A 26,188-nucleotide genomic window follows, 5' to 3' on the forward strand; every position below is an offset into this window, starting at 1 on the left:
ACTCCTTATGGCGGCTTCAAAGTCCTGAAATCATCAGTTGTAACTCCGTTCTTGATCCCCTTGCGCATGCCATCAACTTCATGCGTGTTCTTGCTCCAATGTTCATCCTTCTCCAAGCTAGGCCCTTCATTTGAAAGCAAAACAAATGTATCCAATTTAGGCAGCATCATAATCTCATGAACATTAGAATCATTACCAAGAAACGAAAGTACCTGGTAATTTAATTGGCATGCGCGAGCTCTAGTAATTGGTCCAGTATATGAAACAGTAGGGGCTGTGGGTGTAACAATGGTATTGATGTCCTCATCATCCTCCCCTTCTTGAAATGAAGTCGTCCTCGGCGGAAGCTCATCTTCCTCACCCAAATAAGGCTTCAAATCTGCAATATTAAAAGTGGGACTAACCCCAAAATCTGCAGGTAGCTCAAGTTTATATGCATTATCATTTATTTTCTCTAAAACCTTAAAAGGACCATCAGCACGTCGCATTAGCTTTGATTTGCGCAGATTAGGAAATCTATCTTTACGCAAATGTAACCAAACAAGATCTCCAGGTGCAAACACAACATGTTTTCTACCCTTATCTCCAGCAAGTTTATATTTAGCATTCATACGCTCAATGTTTTCCTTAGTTAACTCATGCATTTTTAAAATCAATTCAGAACGTTCTTTACCATCAAAATTAACCTTCTCCGAAGATGGAAGAGGCAACAAATCAATAGGTGCACGAGGTAGGAAACCATACACAATTTCAAAAGGGCACATCTTAGTAGTAGAATGCAATGAACGATTATAAGCAAATTCAATATGAGGCAAGCATTCTTCCCACATTTTCTTGTTATTCTTCAAAACAGCCCTAAGCATAGTAGACAATGTTCTATTGACTACTTCAGTTTGTCCATCAGTTTGGGGGTGACAAGTAGTACTAAAAAGCAGCTTAGTCCCCAACTTAGCCCATAAACATCTCCAAAAGTGGCTAAGAAATTTAGTATCACGATCTGAAACAATAGTATTTGGCACACCATGTAAGCGAATAATTTCACGAAAGAACAAATCAGCAACATTAACAGCATCATCGCTTTTATGACATGGTATAAAGTGTGCCATTTTCGAGAACCTATCCACGACATCAAATATGCTATCCCTCCCCTTCTTTGTTCTAGGTAAACCTAAAACAAAGTCCATAGATATATCCTCCCAAGGAACACTAGGTACAGGCAAAGGCATATATAAACCATAAGGATTGAGTCGTGACTTAGCTCTTTGACATGTAGTGCAGCGAGCAACAAAACGCTCAACATCCCGTCTCATCTTTGGCCAAAAGAAATGTGTAGCAAGTATATCCTCCGTCTTCTTGACGCCAAAGTGTCCCATTAATCCTCCTCCATGCGCCTCCTGCAACAACAAAAGACGAACGGAGCTAGCTGGAATGCATAGCTTGTTAGCACGAAACACAAATCCATCGTTAAGAACGAACTTGTTCCAAGTTCTCCCTTCCTTACAATTCTGCAATACATCTTTAAATTCAGCATCATTAACATATTGATCCTTGATGGTCTCCAAACCAAATATTTTAAAGTCAAGTTGTGAAAGCATAGTATAACGACAAGACAAGGCATCAGCAATAACATTTTCTTTACCCTTCTTGTGTTTAATCACATAAGGGAAAGTCTCAATGAATTCAACCCATTTAGCATGTCGACGGTTCAGTTTTGCTTGACTTTTAATGTGTTTCAAAGATTCATGATCAGAATGTATAACAAATTCCTTGGGCCATAAATAATGTTGCCATGTTTCTAAGGTCCGAACAAGAGCATATAATTCTTTATCATAAGTAGAATAGTTCAGACTAGGCCCACTCAATTTTTCAGAAAAGTATGCAACAGGTTTTCCATCTTGTAATAACACACCTCCTAATCCAATTCCACTAGCATCACATTCAAGCTCAAAAGTCTTATTGAAATTAGGAAGTTGGAGTAAAGGAGCATGTGTCAACTTATCTTTCAATACCGTGAAGGCTTCTTCCTGTGCGGTACCCCAAACAAAAGGTACATCCTTCTTTGTAAGCTCGTTGAGAGGTGCAGCAATGGTGCTGAAATCTCTCACAAAACGCCTATAGAAACCAGCGAGGCCAAGGAAACTCCTCACTTGTGTGACCGTTTTGGGCTGCGGCCAACTCTCAATAGCTTCAATCTTGGCTTTATCAACTTCAATTCCCTGTGGAGTAACAACATAGCCAAGAAAAGATACTCGGTCGGTGCAAAAGGTGCACTTTCCAAGGTTACCAAACAAACGTGCATCACGTAGAGCAATAAAAACAGCATGTAAATGTTCCAAATGTTCCTCCAAAGATTTGCTATAAATCAATATGTCATCAAAGTAAACTACCACAAATCGTCCAATGAAAGCACGTAAAACTTCGTTCATTAACCTCATGAAAGTACTAGGTGCATTAGTTAACCCAAAAGGCATGACTAACCACTCATATAATCCAAACTTAGTTTTAAATGCTGTTTTCCATTCATCTCCCAATTTCATACGAATTTGATGGTAACCACTACGCAAATCAACTTTGGAGAATATTGTAGAGCCACTCAATTCATCAAGCATATCATCTAGCCTAGGAATAGGATGACGATAACGAATAGTAATATTATTAATGCCTCTACAATCAACGCACATACGCGACGTACCATCCTTTTTCGGCACTAAAATGATAGGAACAGCACAAGGACTAAGGGATTCGCGTATATAACCTTTGTCGAGCAGTTCTTGTACTTGACGCATAATCTCCTTCGTCTCCTCTGGATTGGTACGGTATGGTGCCCGGTTGGGTAATGATGCACCGGGAATTAAGTCAATTTGATGCTCAATCCCGCGAATAGGTGGTAATCTCGGTGGCACGTCTTGTGGAAAGACGTCGGCGAACTCCTGCAAAATGTTAGTGACAGCAGGAGGCAAAGAGGAAGGCACGTCCTCGAATGAAAATAATGCCTCTTTGCACACAAAAGCATAGCAAACAGATTTGCTAAAATCTAGATCATCAATATCAGATTTGGTGGCAAGTAAACATGCACTTTTCAATTTAATTTCAGAAACAACACTAGATTGTTTATTATTATTAGGCTGCATTTGTTGCTCAAATTCTTTTGCCACAATCTGATTTTCACTCTTAGTTTTCTCCTGTTTTGCTTTATTAGCTCTATTAATATCATCTTTCAAAATGGAATCAGGAGTCATAGGAAGCAAAGTAATATTTTTATCCTTATGAACAAGAGTATACTGATTGTTTCTACCATGGTGAATAGAATTTTTATCAAATTGCCATGGTCTACCAAGTAATAAGGAACACGCTTGCATCGGTACCACATCACAATCAACATAATCAGCATATGTAGAGATACTAAAATGCACACGAACAGTACGTGTTACCTTAACCTTGCCGCTGTTGTTGAACCATTGGATGTAGTAAGGATGTGGATGTGGTCTGGTGGTGAGAGATAGCTTCTCCACCATCTCGATGCTAGCCAAGTTGTTGCAACTCCCTCCATCTATGATCACGCGAACAGAACGTTCCTTCACAACTCCCTTTGTATGGAACAAATTATGCCTCTGATTTTGCTCAGCTTGTGTAACCTGCACACTCAAAACACGTTGAGCAACTAAACATTCATACCTGTCACCATCTTCAGGAGCCATGTATTGCGTCTCATGATCAGAATCGTCTCCACCGTGTTCGTCACGTGTAATAAGAGCCAAAGTCTCCTCATCATAGTCACTAGCGGACTCATACCCACCATCCTCAGTAACAATCATCACACGCTTAGATGGGCATTCTCTCGCATAATGACCTCCACCCTTGCAACGTCGACAAATAATATCATGTGTTTGCCCTGTTGATGCCATGGATGAAGAAGAGCTCTTTGCAGGCCCAGAAGGTGTTCTCTTGGCAGATAGTGGTGATTGTGCCTGCTTTATTGTATCACGGTTGGAGGTGGCAGCCGACGGAGGCGCCGGTGTAGCAGAACGTGTGGAAGTAGATGATGCACGTGGTGTCCATGAAGAAGGTCGACCTGCAGAAAAGTTAGTCCGCGCCAATGCCTGTCGATCCTGCACTTCACGTTCAGCTTTACAAGCAAGATGGAATAAACGAGTGATATTAGTATACTCCTTATACTCTAGAATCGTCTGAATCTCTCTATTTAATCCACCCATAAAACGTGCAAGCATAGCTTCATTCTCCTCAACAATACCACATCTAATCATGCCAGTTTGTAATTCCTGATAATATTCTTCTACAGAATTTTTTCCCTGTCTTAAGCGCTGCAATTTTTGAAGTAATTCACGTTGATAATATGGTGGAACCCAACGAGTACGCATAGCAGTTTTCAAAGCAGCCCAAGTAGCAGGAATGGGATATAATCTACAATGCTCAGACCACCAAACACATGCAAAACTAGTGAATGCACAAACAGCAGCAGGAACACGTCTCTCCTCGGGATATTGTAAACATGTAAATCGTTGTTCAGTTTCTAACTCCCAAGTAAGATATATATCAGGAACATATCTACCCTCAAATGGTGGAATATTCAATTTTAGTTTAGGGAGATGGTCATGATCTCGTACCTGAGGGTGAGCCCTACCATTGCCATTATTTGCATGTGGACGACCTGATGGTTGCTGTGCTGGTGGTGGCACGTAGTTCTGATTTTGATCAACCTCATCCTCGTAATCGCGAGCAAAATCATCCTCCTCCGCATCAGGAGCAGGAGCCACAGAAGTAGCAACAGCAGCACCAACAGTTTGGCCAGGTGCAAGAGGGAGACGGCTCGCTCGGCGGAGGGCTGTTTCACGATGTGTAGGTAGTCGTCGTTGTTGTTGTTGTAGAGGTGCGTTAGGTGCAGCCGGTGGTGGTGGTGGAAGACGCGCGAGCAATTCATTAAACCTGTTATCGAGCTTTGTTTCGAACGTCTTCTCCATGTCATCTATCTTCTCCATGGCCTCTTCAAATCTGTTTAGCACATCCTGCACTTGTCCATTCATCATTTGCTGAAATTTATCATGCAACTCCTGATTCGTCATGTTCTCCCAGTCAGTCTCGTCGGCTTGTGATCCTGCCATGGTTAGCAACAATAGAAAACACACAAGAATATGATCCTACAGAATACTAACAAGAGGTGGTGGTGGCGGGTGTCACAAATCCGTCAAGCAAATCTCAAATTCTTACCAGTTCTTACCCAGCAGCAGGCGGTGATCGGCAACCGTTGTAGTCAAAACTCTCAAAAGCTTGGATAGAGCGATTGCCAGGGAGAGTCAAACGCACGACGTAGAGGTATGTGGAGCTGGGAAGGCTTATAGTATGGTAGCAAAAAGGGTCAGCAATAATCAATTCAGAGATGCAAAGTTGAATAAACGCTCAACGACGGTACTGTGCTGGTCCTAGGCTAGACCGTGCTAGAGACGCGAGCCTAGAACACTAACAAAATCACGGCGCTGCACGTAAATAAGGGAAAAGCACACTCTGGAACTTTTTTTTTCGCTTTTTTTTGCGCTCCTCTTTTTTTTTGGCGAAAAATTACTATAATGGCGAGTGTCTCAAAACTCTTCCCTCGTCAAACTGATAGGATGGGCACGAAATTTTTTTTTTCACTTTTTTTTTGGAAATCAGGGCAGCGACGACGAAAAAGTGCGACAAAAAATCACTATGATGGCACGTGGCTCAAAAGACTCAGAAAAGCCTAAAAATAGGATAGGGAAAAAATATTTTTGCCCGTGAAAATTTTGGCCTAAAAACTGCCCGGGGGTCTCCAGACTCTTTTTTTTTTCGAGACCTACGCAGGCAAGGAAACACGAATCAGAATTGAGATTGATCTCAAAAACAAACCTAATATGAGAAGAACTCGGATTGGTGGTGGATATATGGTTGTGGTATATGGCAGCGGTGGTGGTATATGGTAGCGGTGGTGGTATATGGATAGAGATTGATGGTGGTATATGGATACAGATTGGTGGTGGTATATGGATATGGATTCAGAGCGGTGGCGGATAAGCAAAAGTGGTAGATGGGCGATGATGATGGTGCGGCGGCGGCGTGACAACTTATGACCAGAACTCGAAACTCTAAAAGACTAGACTCTAAGACCAGCAACTTGACACGACGATGCAACCGCAAATTCAACAAAGCAAAAACCCTAAAAAGATTATGCAAAGGCTCAGATTGGTTCGGATATGATGAACTAACCCTAATTTTTTTTTTCCGAGACCTACGCAGGCAAGGAAACACGAATCGGAATTGAGATTGATCTCAAGAACAAACCTAATATGAGAAGAACTCGGATTGGTGGTGGATATATGGTGGTGGTATATGGCAGCGGTGGTGGTATATGGATAGAGATTGATGGTGGTATATGGATACGGATTGGTGGTAGTATATGGATATGGATTCAGAGCGGTGGCGGATAAGCAAAAGTGGTAGATGGGCGATGATAATGGTGCGGCGGCGGCGTGACAACTTGTGACCAGAACTCGAAACTCTAAAAGACTAGACTCTAAGACCAGCAACTTGACACGACGATGCAACCGCAAATTCAACAAAGCAAAAACCCTAAAAAGATTATGCAAAGGCTCAGATTGGTTCGGATATGATGAACTAACCCTAATTTTTTTTTGTGTGGCTTTTTCGTGGACTGTAGGTATGAAGAACAGACTCGATCTAATCTACGAAAAACTGTAAAATCTCACCGAGCAACCTGGAAATCTGATACCACTTGATAGAGGCAAAGGTGTCCCGATGTTTCGATGAGATGGTGGCTATCGTTTTCTGTGGGAGTCGACCTTGACGATCCGACTACGAACGTGCGAGACGTCGCGCCTTAGCAATCGCTAAACCAACTTCCGAGGGGTTATTGACCACGCCGGAGCACGATCAACCTGACCACGAGGGCCTGTTTCCTGCGAGCAAACGAAGAACAAGCAAGAAACTGAGATTGCAATCTGGATATTGCGAATATAAGATGAAAGCTTTATTGATCAAGGTGGGGTTCTGTGACGTCTTGGTCTGGTCGTTGGACACAAACGAAGTACGCGAAGTTGCAGCTATGGCGAACTTTTAATCTAAACAAAACCCAAAGTCTAAACGACGCCCTAAGGGCTGTATATATGGAGGAAGAGAGGGGAATTTCGTGGCCCTTGAGGGTGGGGTCCGAAACCAACCCTAACTCTTGTTTCCCCACACATACGGACTCTAAAAATAGCCTATACTTAAGTATTTCGAAATTACATGGGCCTGGCCCATTAATAAGATGACGCAGCACCTAGAATAGCCTATGGACGAATATTATGAAGTGGCATCTTGTATATTTCGTCCATGGCTTCATGCACTCCTTATGGCGGCTTCAAAGTCCTGAAATCATCACTTGTAACTCCGTTCTTGATCCCCTTGCGCATGCCATCAACTTCATGCGTGTTCTTGCTCCAATGTTCATCCTTCTCCAAGCTAGGCCCTTCATTTGAAAGCAAAACAAATGTATCCAATTTAGGCAGCATCATAATCTCATGAACATTAGAATCATTACCAAGAAACGAAAGTACCTGGTAATTTAATTGGCGTGTGCGAGCTCTAGTAATTGGTCCAGTATATGTAACAGTAGGGGCTGTGGGTGTAACAATGGTATTGATGTGGGTCTTGGGTTGGTGAAGGTTCCACTTGAGTGGAACATTGTCCTTCTCCTTCGGCCACAAGGGGTTCCTCAATGGGTAGGATATGACCAACACCCATTCTTCTTATGGCTTGGGGAGGAATTTCATCAGCTACATCACAAGTACCACCTTGCTCCACTTGGGAGCCGTTATTCTCATCAAACTCCACGTTACACATTTCCTCAATAAGTCTCGTGGACTTATTGAGAACACGGTAAGCATGAGAGTTTATAGCATAACCAACAAATATGCCCTCATAAGCTCTAGCCTCAAATTTAGACAAACAGACACCTTTGAGAATGAAATACTTACACCCGAACACCCGTAAGTACTTGAGGTTGGGCTTGTTACCGGTGAGTATCTCATATGGAGTCTTGTTCAAGCCTTTGTGGAGGTAGAGCCGATTAGATGCATGACAAGCGGTGTTGATGGCTTTGGCCCAAAAGCTGTAGGCAGACTTGAACTCCACCATCATGGTCCTTGCCGCATCCATCAATGCTCGGTTCTTCCTCTCCGCTACACCATTTTGTTGAGGGGTATAAGGTGCGGAATACTGATGCTTGATTCCCTCATCACTCAAAAAATCATCCAAGGTGTAGTTCTTGAACTCGGAGCCGTTGTCACTTCTTATAGTGAAGATCTTTGTATTGTGTTGTCGTTGAGCTTCATTTGCAAAGTCGATGACGGTTTGTTGGGTCTCGATCTTCCTCTTGAAGAAAAATACCCAAGTGTATCTTGAATAGTCATCCACAATCACCAAGCAATACTTTCTACTGCCAAGACTATCACAGGATGGAGGCGCGAAGAGATCCAAATGAAGGAGCTCCAAAGGCCTCTTCGATTAGATGATAGTCGTGGGAGGGTGAGCCTTCTCATGTAGCTTTCCTTCGATACAAGCACAACAATCACGATCTTTGGCAAAACTAACATTTGTTAGTCCACGGACATGGTCCCCCTGGAGAATACTTTGCAAATATCTCATATTGACGTGGGCTAAACGGCGATGCCAAAGCCATCCCATGTCAACTTTAGCCATTAGGCATGTCGCGGTCTTAGTGGGTCGCTCTGAAAAGTTAATCACATAGAGACTGTTCTCGACATGCCCAACAAAGGCTACTTTAAGAGTCTTGCTCCACAAGAGGTCCACGGTATCAATATCAAAGAAAGTGGCAAAGCCCATAAGTGCTAGTTGACGAACGGAAAGTAAATTGTATGCAAGGGACTCAACAAGCATGACCTTCTCGATCGTAAGATCATGAGAAATGACAACTTTGCCGAGTCCCAATACCTTAGAGGACGAGGCGTCACCCCACTCGACGTTGGTGGGCATGGATGGAATCGTTTGCATGTCCACCACCAAGTCCTTGCTTCCGGTCATATGATTAGTAGCTCCACTATCGAGCAACCATGATCCCCCACTGGAAGCAAACACCTACAAGAGATCAATGTTTGGTTTTAGGTACCCATTTTGTAATGGGTCCTTTGATGTTAGTAACAAGGGTCTTAGGAACCCAAATAGACCATTCAATGTACTCATAAGGAGAACCAACAAATTTGGCATAAACATGCCCATCTCTAGCACGGCACAACACATAAGAAGGGTTAAAGTCGTCGACTTTGTTGGGAATGGAAGCGTTGCCCTTCTTGGCATCATTACCCCTCACGGAGTTCTTCTCCTTCTCCTTAGTAGAAACCTATCCCTCCTTCACAAAGGTTTGCTTGAGAGGAGGAAGTCGTTTGGCCTTGTCATTCTTCTTCTTGTTCTTGGACTTGGGCACGTACCCAATCCCTTCCTTGGCCACAACTCCCTTTTGGTTGGTCAAAAGGTCGTTGAGGTTCTTCTCGCCTTGTATGCAAGACACAAGACCTTTCTCAAGTTGCACCTTTAGCTTAGCGTTATCCTCAACAAGATGCACATGCTCACAACATGGGTCAGTAGCATTTGCATTATCAATTAACATCATACGAGGAAAAGTGGCTCTCTCCTTGGTTAGCTTTACTTGAAGTTGATCATGAGACTCTTAGAGGCTAGCATGAGCACCCTTCAAGACCTTGTGAGCCTTGTCAAGTAGATCAAACTCCTCTTTGAGTCTAGCAAGATCAACCCCAAGCTTGGCCTTCTCAGAGTTTAGCACACGAGAGACAACAAGAGCATGATCAAAATCTTTCTTTAACTTAGCGTGATCAACGTTGTGTGACTCCTCAAGAGCCAAACGAAGACCACGCTCTTCCTCAAGAGCATTGGAAATATCTGAAATCTCATCGGCATAGTCACGACTATGCCCCTCCATCTTTGAGATAGTATCTTCGTGAGCCTCGATCATGTCATTGGCTTCACCAAGTTGTTCCAAGAGAGAAACAAAATGCTTCTTGGATTTACCCTTGAGTTTACCCATAAAGGACTCAAACTCATTTTCCTCCACATTAGATCCCTCATATTCATCAATGCAATCCATAAAGGAAGAATTATTAATGATGGTAGTTTTGATGTTAGGGGTTACCTTGTTGGTGGCTTTCGCCATGAGGCACTTGGCGGTGATGTTCTCATTGGGTGAGTCGAAGAGAGACACTCGTGGAGTTTTTGCAATGGCAATGGAGGCTATGGCAACCGACTCACCATCTTCATCATCATCATCATAATCCTCATGGTACTCTTCTTGAACCACCAACGCCTTGTGAGGTGTCTTCTTGGTGAAGTTGCTCTTGTTGGGGAAAGACTTGGCTTTGTCCTTTCGGATGAGCTTGCCACCATTGTCTTCCCTCTTCTCATACGGGCACTCCGCAACAAAATGGCTCAAATTTCCACAATTGTAGCAAGTCCTCACACGTTGCTTGCTCTTCGTGCCACTTGAGTTGTTCTTGTTGAAGTTTGTCCTTGAGTTCTTCTTGCTCCAAAATTTCCTTGAAGCAAGTGCCATGTGTTCATGATAGGCATACTTTGTATCTTCGGGGTTGCTTTCCTCTTCTTCCTCTTCTTCTTCTTCAACACAAACCTTGGCCTTCAATGCAAGGTTGGGCTTCTTTGCCCTTTGAGAGCGAAGCACCGCATTGTCGGCGGTCTTGTCCAAGATGTTCATAGCCACAAACTCATCCAACACTTCACTTGAGGTCATAGTGTGGAAGTCCGGCATTTGAAGAATGACGGAGGACATGGCCTTGTGGTAAGGCATCATTGCCTTGAGGAATTTGCGCTTGATCCAATTGTCATCCGTGTCCTTTCTCCCATGATCTCGGAGTGAGACAGCGATTTTGGTTACTCTCCGATAAAGCTCACGAGGTTCTTCATCTTCTTTCATTGCAAACTCATCGGCTTCATCTTGCACTACTTCATAGTTGGAGCGTTGAATGATTGTGCTTCCCCGATAGAGAGAGACAACACAAAGCCATGCATCTTTGGCCAAGGCGAAGGGATGAAGATGAGGTAGATCTTCGGGTGGAATTGCATCTTGGATGATGAAGAGAGCATTCTCATTGAATGGATTATCCGCAGCTTCTCGAGGAGTGAAGTTGCTTGGGTCATGCAGATAGAAACCTTCTTCAATGATTCTTCAAAGATTAGTATTCACATGATTTAAATGATGCTTAGAGCAATAAACCCAAGAATCAAAGTCCTCATTTTTCACAATCTTAGGGGGAGGACCGGCATGATTCAAATGAGTGGAAGGAATCGGTCCACCATAAACAAGTGGTGGTTCCACATGGGCAAAGATGTGGGTGCCATTTTTACCACTAGAAGAAGGAGCCTTTTCACTACTAGCTTCCCCCTTGTCGGAGTTAGCATCCGCCACCTTGTCAGTAGGATCACCCACTTTCAATGGTGCGGTGGATAGTTTAAGCCCTTCAATGAATTTAGTAAACATGCTTTCAACCTCGATCGTCATGGAGGTTTTCAATGTCTCCAAGGCTACATTGAATTCCTCACGAGAGACCGAGGTTCCCCCATCGCTCGTAGACGAGATCGGATTCACACCGGAGTGCTCCTCCACCTCGTCTACGGTGTCAACCATACTCTTCGGACGGCAAAGTCTTTAGTGAAGAGACGAGGCTCTAATACCAATTGAAAGGATCGATATGGTTGACTAGAGGAGGGGTGAATATGCAACTAACAATTTTTAGCTTTTCTTTACCAAATTAAAGTTTGCATCAAAGTAGGTTGTCTAGATGTGCAACTAGGTGAGCAACCTATATGATGCAACAACAACAAGCACACAAGCAAGCAGGGGAAGTAACACTAAAAAGCTTGCACAAGTAAAGGTGCGAGATAACTAAGAGTGGAGCCGGTGAAGACGAGGATGTGTTACCGAAGTTCCTTCCTTTTGAGGGGAAGTACGTCTCCGTTGGAGCGGTGTGGAGGCACAATGCTCCCCAAGAAGCCACTAGGGCCACCGTATTCTCCTCACGCCCTCACACAATGCGAGATGTCGTGATTCCACTATTGGTGCCCTTGGAGGCGGCAACCGGACCTATACAAACAAGGTTGGGGCAATCTCCACAACTTAATCGGAGGCTCCCAACAACACCACGAAGCTTCACCACAATGGACTATGGCTCCGTGGTGACCTCAACCGTCTAGGGTGCTCAAACACCCAAGAGTAACAAGATCTGCTAGGGATTGGTGGGGGAATCAAATTTCTCTTGGTGGAAGTGTAGATCGGGGCCTTCTCAACCAATCCCGAGCAAATCAACAAGTTTGATTGGCTAGGGAGAGAGATCGGGCGAAAATGGAGCTTGCAGCATTAATGGAGCTTTTGGGGGAAGAGGTAAGTCATTGATAGAGGCTAAGGTGTCCCGATGTTTTGATGAGATGGTGGCTATCGTTTTCTGTGGGAGTCGACCTTGACGATCCGACTACGAACGTGCGAGACGTCGCACCTTAGCAATCGCTAAACCAACTTCCGAGGGTTATTGACCACGCCGGAGCATGATCAACCTGACCACGAGGGTCTGTTTCCTGCGAGCAAATGAAGAACAAGCAAGAAACTGAGATTGCAATCGGGATATTGCGAATATAAGATGAAAGCTTTATTGATCAAGGTGGGGTTCTGTGACGTCTTGGTCTGGTCGTTGGACACAAACGAAGTACGCGAAGTTGCAGCTATGGCGAACTTTTAATCTAAACAAAACCCAAAGTCTAAACGACGCCCTAAGGGCTGTATATATGGAGGAAGAGGGGGGAATTTCGTGGTTCTTGAGAGTGGGGTCCGAAACCAACCCTAACTCTTGTTTCCCCACACATACGGACTCTAAAAATAGCCTATACTTAAGTATTTCGAAATTACATGGGCCTGGCCCATTAATAAGGTGACGCAGCACCTAGAATAGCCTATGGACGAATATTATGAAGTGGCATCTTGTATATTTCGTCCAAGGCTTCATGCACTCTTTATGGCGGCTTCAAAGTCCTGAAATCATCACTTGTAACTCCGTTCTTGATCCCCTTGCGCATGCCATCAACTCCATGCGTGTTCTTGCTCCAATGTTCATCCTTCTCCAAGCTAGGCCCTTCATTTGTAAGCAAAACAAATGTATCCAATTTAGGCAGCATCATAATCTCATGAACATTAGAATCATTACCAAGAAACGAAAGTACCTGGTAATTTAATTGGCGTGCGCGAGCTCTAGTAATTGGTCCAGTATATGTAACAGTAGGGGCTGTGGGCGTAACAATGGTATTGATGTCCTCATCAGTCATCGAAGAAGAATAGGACCCCCTTTTATAGAATGGGATCCCATCCAACCGTTACCTCCAAAACAGCCCCGTAGAGGGCGGTACTACCACTGGACCCAGCGCTACTACCGCTCCGCCATGCGGTACTACCATGCGGTACAGGAGCCGAGCCCAGTGCGGTACTGTCGCGGTGGTAGGGCGGTACTACCGCTTCTACTACCGCTACAAGTACTGCACAACCCGACTCGAGAGGCGACCCCCTCGAGTCGACGCGGAAGGAGCCCGGTACCGCAGCGGTACTACCGCTGAGACCCACAAGCGGTACTACCGCTGGGTACCGCGGTACTACCGCTTGGACCCAAAACCGCACACTGACAGAGGAAAGAGCACTCCATTTAAGAGGAACGGCTCAGAAGGTGAGGAAAGGATGTGTACATGTTGATTCCACCCAAGCCTTACCAAAGCGGACCCCCTCTTGATAGAACGGTGACTCCTATGAAACTAGTCCACCAAACAAGAAAAGAAAGAGCTACACCGTCTTGAAAAACACTCTGAGGGGAAAGAAATCTATAACGCCCCAAGACCGGAGCTTCAGATGCCTTCCTTGGTTTTCGAGATTCGTCCTGTGATGTGTTTGGTTCGTTGCTTTCATTTTTTTTTTGCATCATGTGCATTGCATCATGTCATCTTGCACCTCTTCTTAAAACTCAACTAAATAAATGGCATGTATCTTTGATCCATCTAAATCGAGGGAGTTCACATGGTGAAATTCTCTTTATAACATATAAAAGTCTCCTACTATTATTAGGGAGCTATAAATAATTATTCCATTAATTTGGAATTAACCACAACCCACTTGCATTTTAAAGTTCCTTTCGTTTCCGAATATTCACATCCTTGCTCTATTCTCCTTTTGACTCCAATTCTTCTTGTTGAGCCTTGTTATATTACAGTGAGGTCGCTTGCCAAATTTCAGCTAAATTGGGATTTATTTTAGACCTCCAAATAAATCCTTTGGCCCCTCTTCTCTTTTCCAATGAGAAAACCTTTTTTTCTTTTCTTTTCACCAGGCGACCAGGCCTCTGGTCGTTTCCCTCACGACTGGGCCGGCCTCCTAGGCCCATCCCTAGGCCCAGCTGCGCCCCTGCTTAACCCTAGACGCGCCCTTGCCTGATCCACCTCCCTCTCCCCTCGTTCAATCTCTCCCTCCAGCGCCGCCAGAGAGAGAACGGCAGCGCCTCGCTAAATCCCCTCTCTCCCTTCGTCCTCCTCCTGCGCCTCACCCACAGACAGAGAAGATCGAGAGCCCCTCGCGCTCGATCCCCATGGCCGCCTCGTGCAACTACCGCCCGTGCTGACCACCTACCGCGACGAGTTTCGCGCCCTTCTCCTTCTGACGCGCCGCCTCCTTCTCCTCGCGCCCTCATCCATCAGCAAGCCGTCACTGCCTCCCTGCCATGGTTGCGTGCTTCCTCGACTCACGCCCTGCCTCTGCCTTCCCAGTTGCCCTGCCTCCGTCGCCGGCCACTTTGTTCCCCTGTTCCCGCGCCCGTCCTCGAGCGCCCTGGCCTCGGTTCCGGCGGGTTCCAGTGCGCCACGGCAAGCCCCCGCCGCCGTGTCCGGTCGCTGGCGGCGACCACGACCAGTGCAGCGCCTCTGCTGCCCGCCTCAACGTCCTCGCCTGAATCCTCGTTGCCCGGAGGCCGCCGCCCGCTCCTCCCTCGACCGCGCAAGTCACGCGTCGACCAGTGCCATGCCCTATCTCCTCTTCTCCGTGTTCGCCTCTACCATCCCCGCCATGTTCCCGGAGCCGCAATGCCCTTCTTGCGTCAAGCCACTGCAGTTCCGCCGCGAGGGCCCCAACAACAGCTTCTGGACATCCCCTGCGCCAAGTCCCGCGGTTGTCGACCCTGCATCGCGCCACTTCCTGCTGCTGCGACTCCCTGCCCGAGCTCTGTTTTTCGTCATGGACGTGGGGTAGCGGTTAAACATCGCCATGGTTTTGTCCAATGCCGCAAGTCCGACGCTAGGAGCACCTCAAGTTCAACTACATGTAACAACAAGTACCACTACGGTCGGAGACCTCGGACCCGTCAAGTACCCTATGGATGTGCCAAGTTCCACGACGCCGCATAAGTTTCTTCTTGAACATGTTCGACTACAACGTGAACGAGTACCACGACGACCGTCGAAGACCTCGGATCCTTCAAGTTCCACTACCGCCGACTAGTAGACCACCATCGCAAAAATGAGACCATCAAGACCGGACCGACAAGTAACCCCGAGAACGTCTGTACCTCTACCGTCGACGTGCTTTTCGTCAAGTCCCTCTACGAAAACGTGTCCCACTACCGCCGCCCGAACATCTACGAAACATGTACCACGACCATCGCTGAAAACCCCGTGGACGTCAAGTTCCGTGTCGTGACCCCGAACATCTACGGACATGAACCACTACTTCCCTCGACGACCCGTGAACGACTACTTCCTCTATGAACCGATCCGCTCTGAAACACACGCTTCAAAGGTATAACCCCGAGACGACCGTTCGAGAACGATTGCATGTGTTGTATGAGGTGCACCCGTTGTCTACACCCTGTCCGTAGTGTCTCTCGCTTCCTTGCTGTCGACACTTGGAACACCCGGTAACTGGGAGGACCCCACCTTCTATCGCGTGTCACGCTCCCGTCACTTTCCTTTTGCATCAGTATCTCCGTGAGCTACCGGAACCGATATGGTGTCGTGGCCTTATTTTCGGATTCGTCGCCGTGGCACCCTTTCTTTCTGCCACGATGAAAAATGCTTCATCATGCTCATATCAACATTTTCATAAAAAATGCATATACTTGAACATGTCATCCGCATCATGATAATAACATTTAGATGGTGAACATTGTTGTTGCATTAAATTGCTAAGAACATGAGGATTTATCGGAATTGTTGTTTGATGTTTCCGGCCTCATTTAAAATGCCTAACCGTGTATTTTACTTATGCTTCACCCTCTTGCCATGTTTAACAACATTTAATATTATTGGGTACATAACCAGGAGTGAACTAAATAATTGATGTGGTGTTTCGTCAATAAGCAACTCATTGCATATTGAGCTCCACTTAATTTGTAGTATTGTTTGTTGCACTTTTCCATGCCATGCATAATTAAACCGGACATGCATCATACTTGGTAGTGCATCATGCCATGTTTATGTGAAGGTTGTTTACTATGTTGCCTGCTTCTTTCCGTGTAGCTTCTCTCGTTAGCTTCGGTTTCGTTCCGGAGTTGTGAGGGTCCGTTCGACTACGTCTGTTTGTCTTCTTCATGGACTCGTTCTTCTTCCTTGCGGGATTTCAGGCAAGATGACCATACCCTCGAAATCACTTCTATCTTTGCTTGCTAGTGTTCGCTCTTTTGCTATGCCGCAATGCCTACCACTTGCTATATCATGCCTCCCATATTTCCATGTCAAGCCTCTAACCAACCTTTCCTAGAAAAACGTTGTTTGGCTATGTTACCGCTTTTGCTCAGCCCCTCTTATAGCGTTGCTAGTTGCATGTGAAGATGAAGTTTTTTCCATGTTTGGAACATGGATATGTTGGGATATCACAATATCTCTTATATTTAATTAATGCATCTATATACTTGGTAAAGGGTGGAAGGCTTGGCCTTATGCCTGGTGTTTTGTTCCACTCTTGCCACCCTAGTTTCCGTCATACCGGTGTTATGTTCCTTGATTTTGCGTTCCTTACACGGTTGGGTGTTATGGGGACCCCTTGACAGTTCACTTTGAATAAAACTCCTCCAGCAAGGCCCAACCTTGGTTTTACCATTTGCCTCACCACCACCTATTTTTCCCTTGGGAGTCGCTCTCCCGAGGGTCATCTATATTTTAACCCCCCGGGCTAGTGCTTGTCTAAGTGTTGGTCCGAACCAGAGCACTGTGTGAGACCGTCCCTTGGCAATTTGGGTTATGTTGGTACCTGTACACTTAGCTTATCCGGTGTTGCCCTGAGAACGAGATATGTGCAGCTCCTATCGGGATGACGGCACATCAGGCGGTCTTGCTGGTCTTGTTTTACCATTGTTGAAATGTCTTGTAACCGGGATTCTGAGTCTGGTCAGGTCTTCTTGGGAGAAGGAATATCCTTCGTTGACCGTGAGAGCTTGTGATGGGCTAAGTTGGGACACCCTACAGGGTTTTGAACTTTCAAAAGCCGTGCCCGCGGTTATGGGCAGATGGGAATTTGTTAATATCCGGTTGTAGAGAACTTGACACTTAACTTAATTAAAATGCATCAACCGCGTGTGTAGCCGTGATGGTCTCTTTCCGACGAAGTCCGGGAAGTGAACACGGTTCTTGTGTTATGCTTGAACGTAAGTAGTTTCAGGATCACTTCTTGATCACTTCTAGTTCACGACCGTTGCGTTGCTTCTCTTCTCGCTCTTATTTGTGTATGTTAGCCACCATATATGCTTAGTGCTTGCTGCAGCTCCACCTCACTACCCTTTCCTACCCATAAGCTTAAATAGTGTTGATCTCGCGGGTGTGAGATTTCTGAGTCCTCGTGGCTCACAGATACTTCCAAACAGTTGCAGGTGCCGATGATACCAGTGCGGATGACGCAACCAGCTCAAGTGGGAGCTCGATGAAGCTCGTGTTCGTTGTTATGTTTCATTTCCAGTTGATCAGTAGTGGAGCCCAGTTGGGGCGATCCGGGATCTAGCATTTGGGGTTGTCTTTCTTTATTTGGTTCCGTAGTCAGACCTTGATTGTATTCTGGTTGATGTAATGCTATAATTATGTATTGTGTGAAGTGGCGATTGTAAGCCAACTCTTTATCCCATTCTTATTCTGTACATGGGATGTGTAAAGATTACCCCTCTTGCACCATGCCTACTATGCGGTTATGCCTCTAAGTCGTGCTCCGACACGTGGGAGATATAGCCGCATCGTGGGTGTTACAAGTTGGTATCAGAGCCTTCCCCGACTTAGGAGCCCCCTGCTTGATCGAATCACTGACGTTGTTGAGTCTAGAACAAAATGTTTTGAGTCTTAGGATTATATATATCGGAGAGTAGGATTCTTTTTACTCCTCAGTCCCTTCGTTGCTCTGGTGAGGCCTCCTGACGTAGAGTTTTGACTCTTCTCTCCTCAAATTTCACGAAAAAAAATTTAGGATCACGCGGGTTTCTTGGAATCGTTCCAATGGTTTTGTGACGAGAACATTGTTCTTGGTGCCTCCTGACATTTAGGGGTTGTGGCAGTGTCCCGGGGAGTTGAGCTCCGAGGTGTTGTCGTCACAATTTTCTCGTTGCAGTTCTGGAATACCTGAGTTTCGCCGACATCGAAAATCTCTTTTATGCAGTTGTTGGTGAGAAAACCTCGATGCCACCCAGTACTAGGACGGGAGTTCAGGAGTATTGCCATAACTCATATAACGGATGCTTTTCGAAGGTTGAGGTAAACGATTTCCGAAGGTTTCTTGGTTATGTGTTGAAGGATGGATACAGCTGGATGTAGGAATTGTTAGTTTGGGTGAGATATTATGCTTCCCCTGTATCCCCAACACCTGATTGCATAACCAGAAAGTTTTGGGAGTCTATAAGTGGGAATTCAAGTAGCTCGTAGGAATATCTTTCCAACAGACACATGATACGATATGTGATCTATCATATGTTTGTTCCGTCTTATTTTGCAAGCCAATCCTTTGTTTTTTTTTGATTGTGGTATTCGAGTTGCTGCAATGTCAAGTGTTGATTCCATACCTTTCTTAAGTGGTGTTCTCACATTTCTACGTGAATACTAATCCTTCCTAATAATCGAGATTGTCATATCAATCCTTTTCAACCGGCGTGTTTTCTCTTTAAGTGGATCCGAGCATTTTCATCATCCGCAAGATCAACTCTAAGTTTTCTCGATGGTATCCATTGCATCTGCCCAAGTTGCCTTTGTTTTCCCGCCCTTCCACCCTTTTTCTTTGAGGACTAAGATTTCTTAATCAAGTATCCATCTTATTGATGTGAAGTCTCTCCATTCCTTTCTGTCAGTATTCTTATCCAGTGATTCTCATGAAGATGCTCTACAAGTTTATCATTCTTCGTCCTCTTTCCTTCTCCGGTGGATTCAATGCAAGCTTTCGGTGTTGATCATATCTTTTTCATTGGTTCATATGCTTTCCATGTTGGAAGTCCTTACCGAAGACTCTCTTAATTGTTCACCTCTCTTTGTTCATTTGTTTCAGAGTGCGAAGTTATCTCAGAAGATGTTATCTCATTCAATCCGTTTAAGTTATTTCAAGATTGTTATCTCATTCAAGCCATTTAATTCTACCGGCGCAATCTCTCTTTCAAATAATTCAACAGTGTTGCTTTTGAGTGGGCCCTAACCCACAGGTCTTTTCCCAGGATCTTACCTAACTCTTCTAATTTTACCGGAGCTATTCTCAAATCTTTCAAAGTATGACGTAAGAATGAATTATCATCAGTCAGATGGTTTCTCCAAGATCTTATAACTCTTTTCATTGTTGGCTCAACCTCTTTGCTTTTCATTCTCCCCGAATATCTCAACAATTCATGGTGGTGTTTCTCATCGTCATTCTCAACATTTGAAGACCGAAGAAGAGTTTTTCCTCCATATCTTATCCGTTCTCTCGAAAATGTGTAGTTCAAGCTTGATGCCATCCTCTCATAATTGTTTTTGATTGTGAGAATTCTTTTCGCCCATCCGGAGCAGTTTAGGAGTCTTTTCAGTCTGATTCTTTGGAGGCCATCATTTCGGGTGTATTCATTCTCAGCTTTCATCTCTCATTCTCAAAATCTTATCGGTGCATCATTCAAATATTGTCTAATTAGCTCGTGATCTCTTCGTTCTCATGTATCTAAATTCTCTCTAGTATCTTCATTCATTTTCTAATTCTTCCCAGTGTTTATTTATAGTTTCTTCGTTCATTTTCAATCCTTACGGTGGTTCATTCAAGAGTTCTCTTCCTTGGTTATCATATAAATTTATTCATTGTTTCAATCCTACCAGTGGTTCATTGAAGACCTTCTCAAGTTTGTGCTATATCTCTTCTTAATCCTTTCTACGAGAATAAGTAGTATGCCAAATCTGTTGCTTGTCATCAATTTAAATTGGTGAAGGATATGCACAACATAATTCTTATTCTGATAGAGGCAAAGGTGTCCCGATGTTTCGATGAGATGGTGGCTATCGTTTTCTGTGGGAGTCGACCTTGACGATCCGACTACGAACGTGCGAGACGTCGCGCCTTAGCAATCGCTAAACCAACTTCCGAGGGGTTATTGACCACGCCGGAGCACGATCAACCTGACCACGAGGGCCTATTTCCTGTGAGCAAACGAAGAACAAGCAAGAAACTGAGATTGCAATCTGGATATTGCGAATATAAGATGAAAGCTTTATTGATCAAGGTGGGGTTCTGTGACGTCTTGGTCTGGTCGTTGGACACAAACGAAGTACGCGAAGTTGCAGCTATGGCGAACTTTTAATCTAAACAAAACCCAAAGTCTAAACGACGCCCTAAGGGCTGTATATATGGAGGAAGAGAGGGGAATTTCGTGGCCCTTGAGGGTGGGGTCCGAAACCAACCCTAACTCTTGTTTCCCCACACATACGGACTCTAAAAATAGCCTATACTTAAGTATTTCGAAATTACATGGGCCTGGCCCATTAATAAGGTGACGCAGCACCTAGAATAGCCTATGGACGAATATTATGAAGTGGCATCTTGTATATTTCGTCCAAGGCTTCATGCACTCCTTATGGCGGCTTCAAAGTCCTGAAATCATCACTTGTAACTCCGTTCTTGATCCCCTTGCGCATGCCATCAACTTCATGCGTGTTCTTGCTCCAATGTTCATCCTTCTCCAAGCTAGGCCCTTCATTTGAAAGCAAAACAAATGTATCCAATTTAGGCAGCATCATAATCTCATAAACATTAGAATCATTACCAAGAAACGAAAGTACCTGGTAATTTAATTGGCGTGCGCGAGCTCTAGTAATTGGTCCAGTATATGTAACAGTAGGGGCTGTGGGTGTAACAATGGTATTGATGTCCTCATCATCCTCCCCTTCTTGAAATGAAGTCGTCCTCGACGGAAGCACATCTTCCTCACCCAAATAAGGCTTCAAATCTGCAATATTAAAAGTGGGACTAACCCCAAAATCTGCAGGTAGCTCAAGTTTATATGCATTATCATTTATTTTCTCTAAAACCTTAAAAGGACCATCAGCACGTGGCATTAGCTTTGATTTGCGCAGATTAGGAAATCTATCTTTACGCAAATGTAACCAAACAAGATCTCCAGGTGCAAACACAACATGTTTTCTACCCTTATCTCCAGCAAGTTTATATTTAGCATTCATACGCTCAATGTTTTCCTTAGTTAACTCATGCATTTTTAAAATCAATTCAGAACGTTCTTTAGCATCAAAATTAACCTTCTCCGAAGATGGAAGAGGCAACAAATCAATAGGTGCACGAGGTAGGAAACCATACACAATTTCAAAAGGGCACATCTTAGTAGTAGAATGCAATGAACGATTATAAGCAAATTCAGTATGAGGCAAGCATTCTTCCCATATTTTCTTGTTATTCTTCAAAGCAGCCCTAAGCATAGTAGACAACGTTCTATTGACTACTTCAGTTTGTCCATCAGTTTGGGGGTGACAAGTAGTACTAAAAAGCAGCTTAGTCCCCAACTTAGCCCATAAACATCTCCAAAAGTGGCTAAGAAATTTAGTATCACGATCTGAAACAATAGTATTTGGCACACCATGTAAGCGAATAATTTCACGAAAGAACAAATCAGCAACATTAACAGCATCATCGCTTTTATGACATGGTATAAAGTGTGCCATTTTCGAGAACCTATCCACAACAACAAATATGCTATCCCTCCCCTTCTTTGTTCTAGGTAAACCTAAAACAAAGTCCATAGATATATCCTCCCAAGGAACACTAGGTACAGGCAAAGGCATATATAAACCATGAGGATTGAGTCGTGACTTAGCTCTTTGACATGTAGTGCAGCGAGCAACAAAACGCTCAACATCCCGTCTCATCTTTGGCCAAAAGAAATGTGTAGCAAGTATATCCTCCGTCTTCTTGACGCCAAAGTGTCCCATTAATCCTCCTCCATGCGCCTCCTGCAACAACAAAAGACGAACGGAGCTAGCTGGAATGCATAGCTTGTTAGCACGAAACACAAATCCATCGTTAAGAACGAACTTGTTCCAAGTTCTCCCTTCCTTACAATTCTGCAATACATCTTTAAATTCAGCATCATTAACATATTGATCCTTGATGGTCTCCAAACCAAATATTTTAAAGTCAAGTTGTGAAAGCATAGTATAACGACGAGACAAGGCATCAGCAATAACATTTTCTTTACCCTTCTTGTGTTTAATCACATAAGGGAAAGTCTCAATGAATTCAACCCATTTAGCATGTCGACGGTTCAGTTTTGCTTGACTTTTAATGTGTTTCAAAGATTCATGATCAGAATGTATAACAAATTCCTTGGGCCATAAATAATGTTGCCATGTTTCTAAGGTCCGAACAAGAGCATATAATTCTTTATCATAAGTAGAATAGTTCAGACTAGGCCCACTCAATTTTTCAGAAAAGTATGCAACAGGTTTTCCATCTTGTAATAACACACCTCCTAATCCAATTCCACTAGCATCACATTCAAGCTCAAAAGTCTTATTGAAATTAGGAAGTTGGAGTAAAGGCGCATGTGTCAACTTATCTTTCAATACCGTGAAGGCTTCTTCCTGTGCGGTACCCCAAACAAAAGGTACATCCTTCTTTGTAAGCTCGTTGAGAGGTGCAGCAATGGTGCTGAAATCTCCCACAAAACGCGTATAGAAACCAGCGAGGCCAAGGAAACTCCTCACTTGTGTGACCGTTTTGGGCTGCGGCCAACTCTCAATAGCTTCAATCTTGGCTTTATCAACTTCAATTCCCTGTGGAGTAACAACATAGCCAAGAAAAGATACTCGGTCGGTGCAAAAGGTGCACTTTCCAAGGTTACCAAACAAACGTGCATCACGTAGAGCAATAAAAACAGCACGTAAATGTTCCAAATGTTCCTCCAAAGATTTGCTATAAATCAATATGTCATCAAAGTAAACTACCACAAATCGTCCAATGAAAGCACGTAAAACTTCGTTCATTAACCTCATGAAAGTACTAGGTGCATTAGTTAACCCAAAAGGCATGACTAACCACTCATATAATCCAAACTTAGTTTTAAATGCTGTTTTCCATTCATCTCCCAATTTCATACGAATTTGATGGTAACCACTACGCAAATCAACTTTGGAGAATATTGTAGAGCCACTCAATTCATCAAGCATATCATCTAGCCTAGGAATAGGATGACGATAACGAATAGTAATATTATTAATGCCTCTACAATCAACGCACATACGCGACGTACCATCCTTTTTCGGCACTAAAATGATAGGAACAGCACAAGGACTAAGGGATTCGCGTATATAACCTTTGTCGAGCAGTTCTCGTACTTGACGCATAATCTCCTTCGTCTCCTCTGGATTGGTACAGTATGGTGCCCGGTTGGGTAATGATGCACCGGGAATTAAGTCAATTTGATGCTCAATCCCGCGAATAGGTGGTAATCCCGGTGGCACGTCTTGTGGAAAGACGTCGGCGAACTCCTGCAAAATGTTAGTGACAGCAGGAGGCAAAGAGGAAGGCACGTCCTCGAATGAAAATAATGCCTCTTTGCACACAAAAGCATAGCAAACAGATTTGCTAAAATCTAGATCATCAATATCAGATTTGGTGGCAAGTAAACATGCACTTTTCAATTTAATTTCAGAAGCAACACTAGATTGTTTATTATTATTAGGCTGCATTTGTTGCTCAAATTCTTTTGCCACAATCTGATTTTCACTCTTAGTTTTCTCCTGTTTTGCTTTATTAGCTCTATTAATATCATCTTTCAAAATGGAATCAGGAGTCATAGGAAGCAAAGTAATATTTTTATCCTTATGAACAAGAGTATACTGATTGTTTCTACCATGGTGAATAGATTTTTTATCAAATTACCATGGTCTACCAAGTAATAAGGAACATGCTTGCATCGGTACCACATCACAATCAACATAATCAGCATATGTAGAGATACTAAAATGCACACGAACAGTACGTGTTACCTTAACCTTGCCGCTGTTGTTGAACCATTGGATGTAGTAAGGATGTGGATGTGGTCTTGTGGTGAGAGATAGCTTCTCCACCATCTCGATGCTAGCCAAGTTGTTGCAACTCCCTCCATCTATGATCACGCGAACAGAACGTTCCTTCACAACTCCCTTTGTATGGAACAAATTATGCCTCTGATTTTGCTCAGCTTGTGATAGAGGCAAAGGTGTCCCGATGTTTCGATGAGATGGTTGCTATCGTTTTCTGTGGGAGTCGACCTTGACGATCCGACTACGAACGTGCGAGACGTCGCGCCTTAGCAATCGCTAAACCAACTTCCGAGGGGTTATTGACCACGCCGGAGCACGATCAACCTGACCACGAGGGCCTGTTTCCTGCGAGCAAACGAAGAACAAGCAAGAAACTGAGATTGCAATCTGGATATTGCGAATATAAGATGAAAGCTTTATTGATCAAGGTGGGGTTCTGTGACGTCTTGGTCTGGTCGTTGGACACAAACGAAGTACGCGAAGTTGCAGCTATGGCGAACTTTTAATCTAAACAAAACCCAAAATCTAAACGACGCCCTAAGGGCTGTATATATGGAGGAAGAGAGGGGAATTTCGTGGCCCTTGAGGGTGGGGTCCGAATCCAACCCTAACTCTTGTTTCCCCACACATACGGACTCTAAAAATAGCCTATACTTAAGTATTTCGAAATTACATGGGCCTGGCCCATTAATAAGGTGACGCAGCACCTAGAATAGCCTATGGACGAATATTATGAAGTGGCATCTTGTATATTTCGTCCATGGCTTCATGCACTCCTTATGGCGGCTTCAAAGTCCTGAAATCATCAGTTGTAACTCTGTTCTTGATCCCCTTGCGCATGCCATCAACTTCATGCGTGTTCTTGCTCCAATGTTCATCCTTCTCCAAGCTAGGCCCTTCATTTGAAAGCAAAACAAATGTATCCAATTTAGGCAGCATCATAATCTCATGAACATTAGAATCATTACCAAGAAACGAAAGTACCTGGTAATTTAATTGGCGTGCGCGAGCTCTAGTAATTGGTCCAGTATATGTAACAGTAGGGGTTGTGGGTGTAACAATGGTATTGATGTCCTCATCATCCTCCCCTTCTTGAAATGAAGTCGTCCTCGACGGAAGCTCATCTTCCTCACCCAAATAAGGCTTCAAATCTGCAATATTAAAAGTGGGACTAACCCCAAAATCTGCAGGTAGCTCAAGTTTATATGCATTATCATTTATTTTCTCTAAAACCTTAAAAGGACCATCAGCACGTGGCATTAGCTTTGATTTGCGCAGATTAGGAAATCTATCTTTACGCAAATGTAACCAAACAAGATCTCCAGGTGCAAACACAACATGTTTTCTACCCTTATCTCCAGCAAGTTTATATTTAGCATTCATACGCTCAATGTTTTCCTTAGTTAACTCATGCATTTTTAAAATCAATTCAGAACGTTCTTTAGCATCAAAATTAACCTTCTCCGAAGATGGAAGAGGCAACAAATCAATAGGTGCACGAGGTAGGAAACCATACACAATTTCAAAAGGGCACATCTTAGTAGTAGAATGCAATGAACGATTATAAGCAAATTCAGTATGAGGC

Source organism: Triticum urartu, chromosome 6A, assembly GCF_056163025.1.
Source record: "Triticum urartu cultivar PI428250 chromosome 6A, HENAU_Tu73, whole genome shotgun sequence".
Lineage (NCBI taxonomy): Eukaryota > Viridiplantae > Streptophyta > Magnoliopsida > Poales > Poaceae > Triticum > Triticum urartu.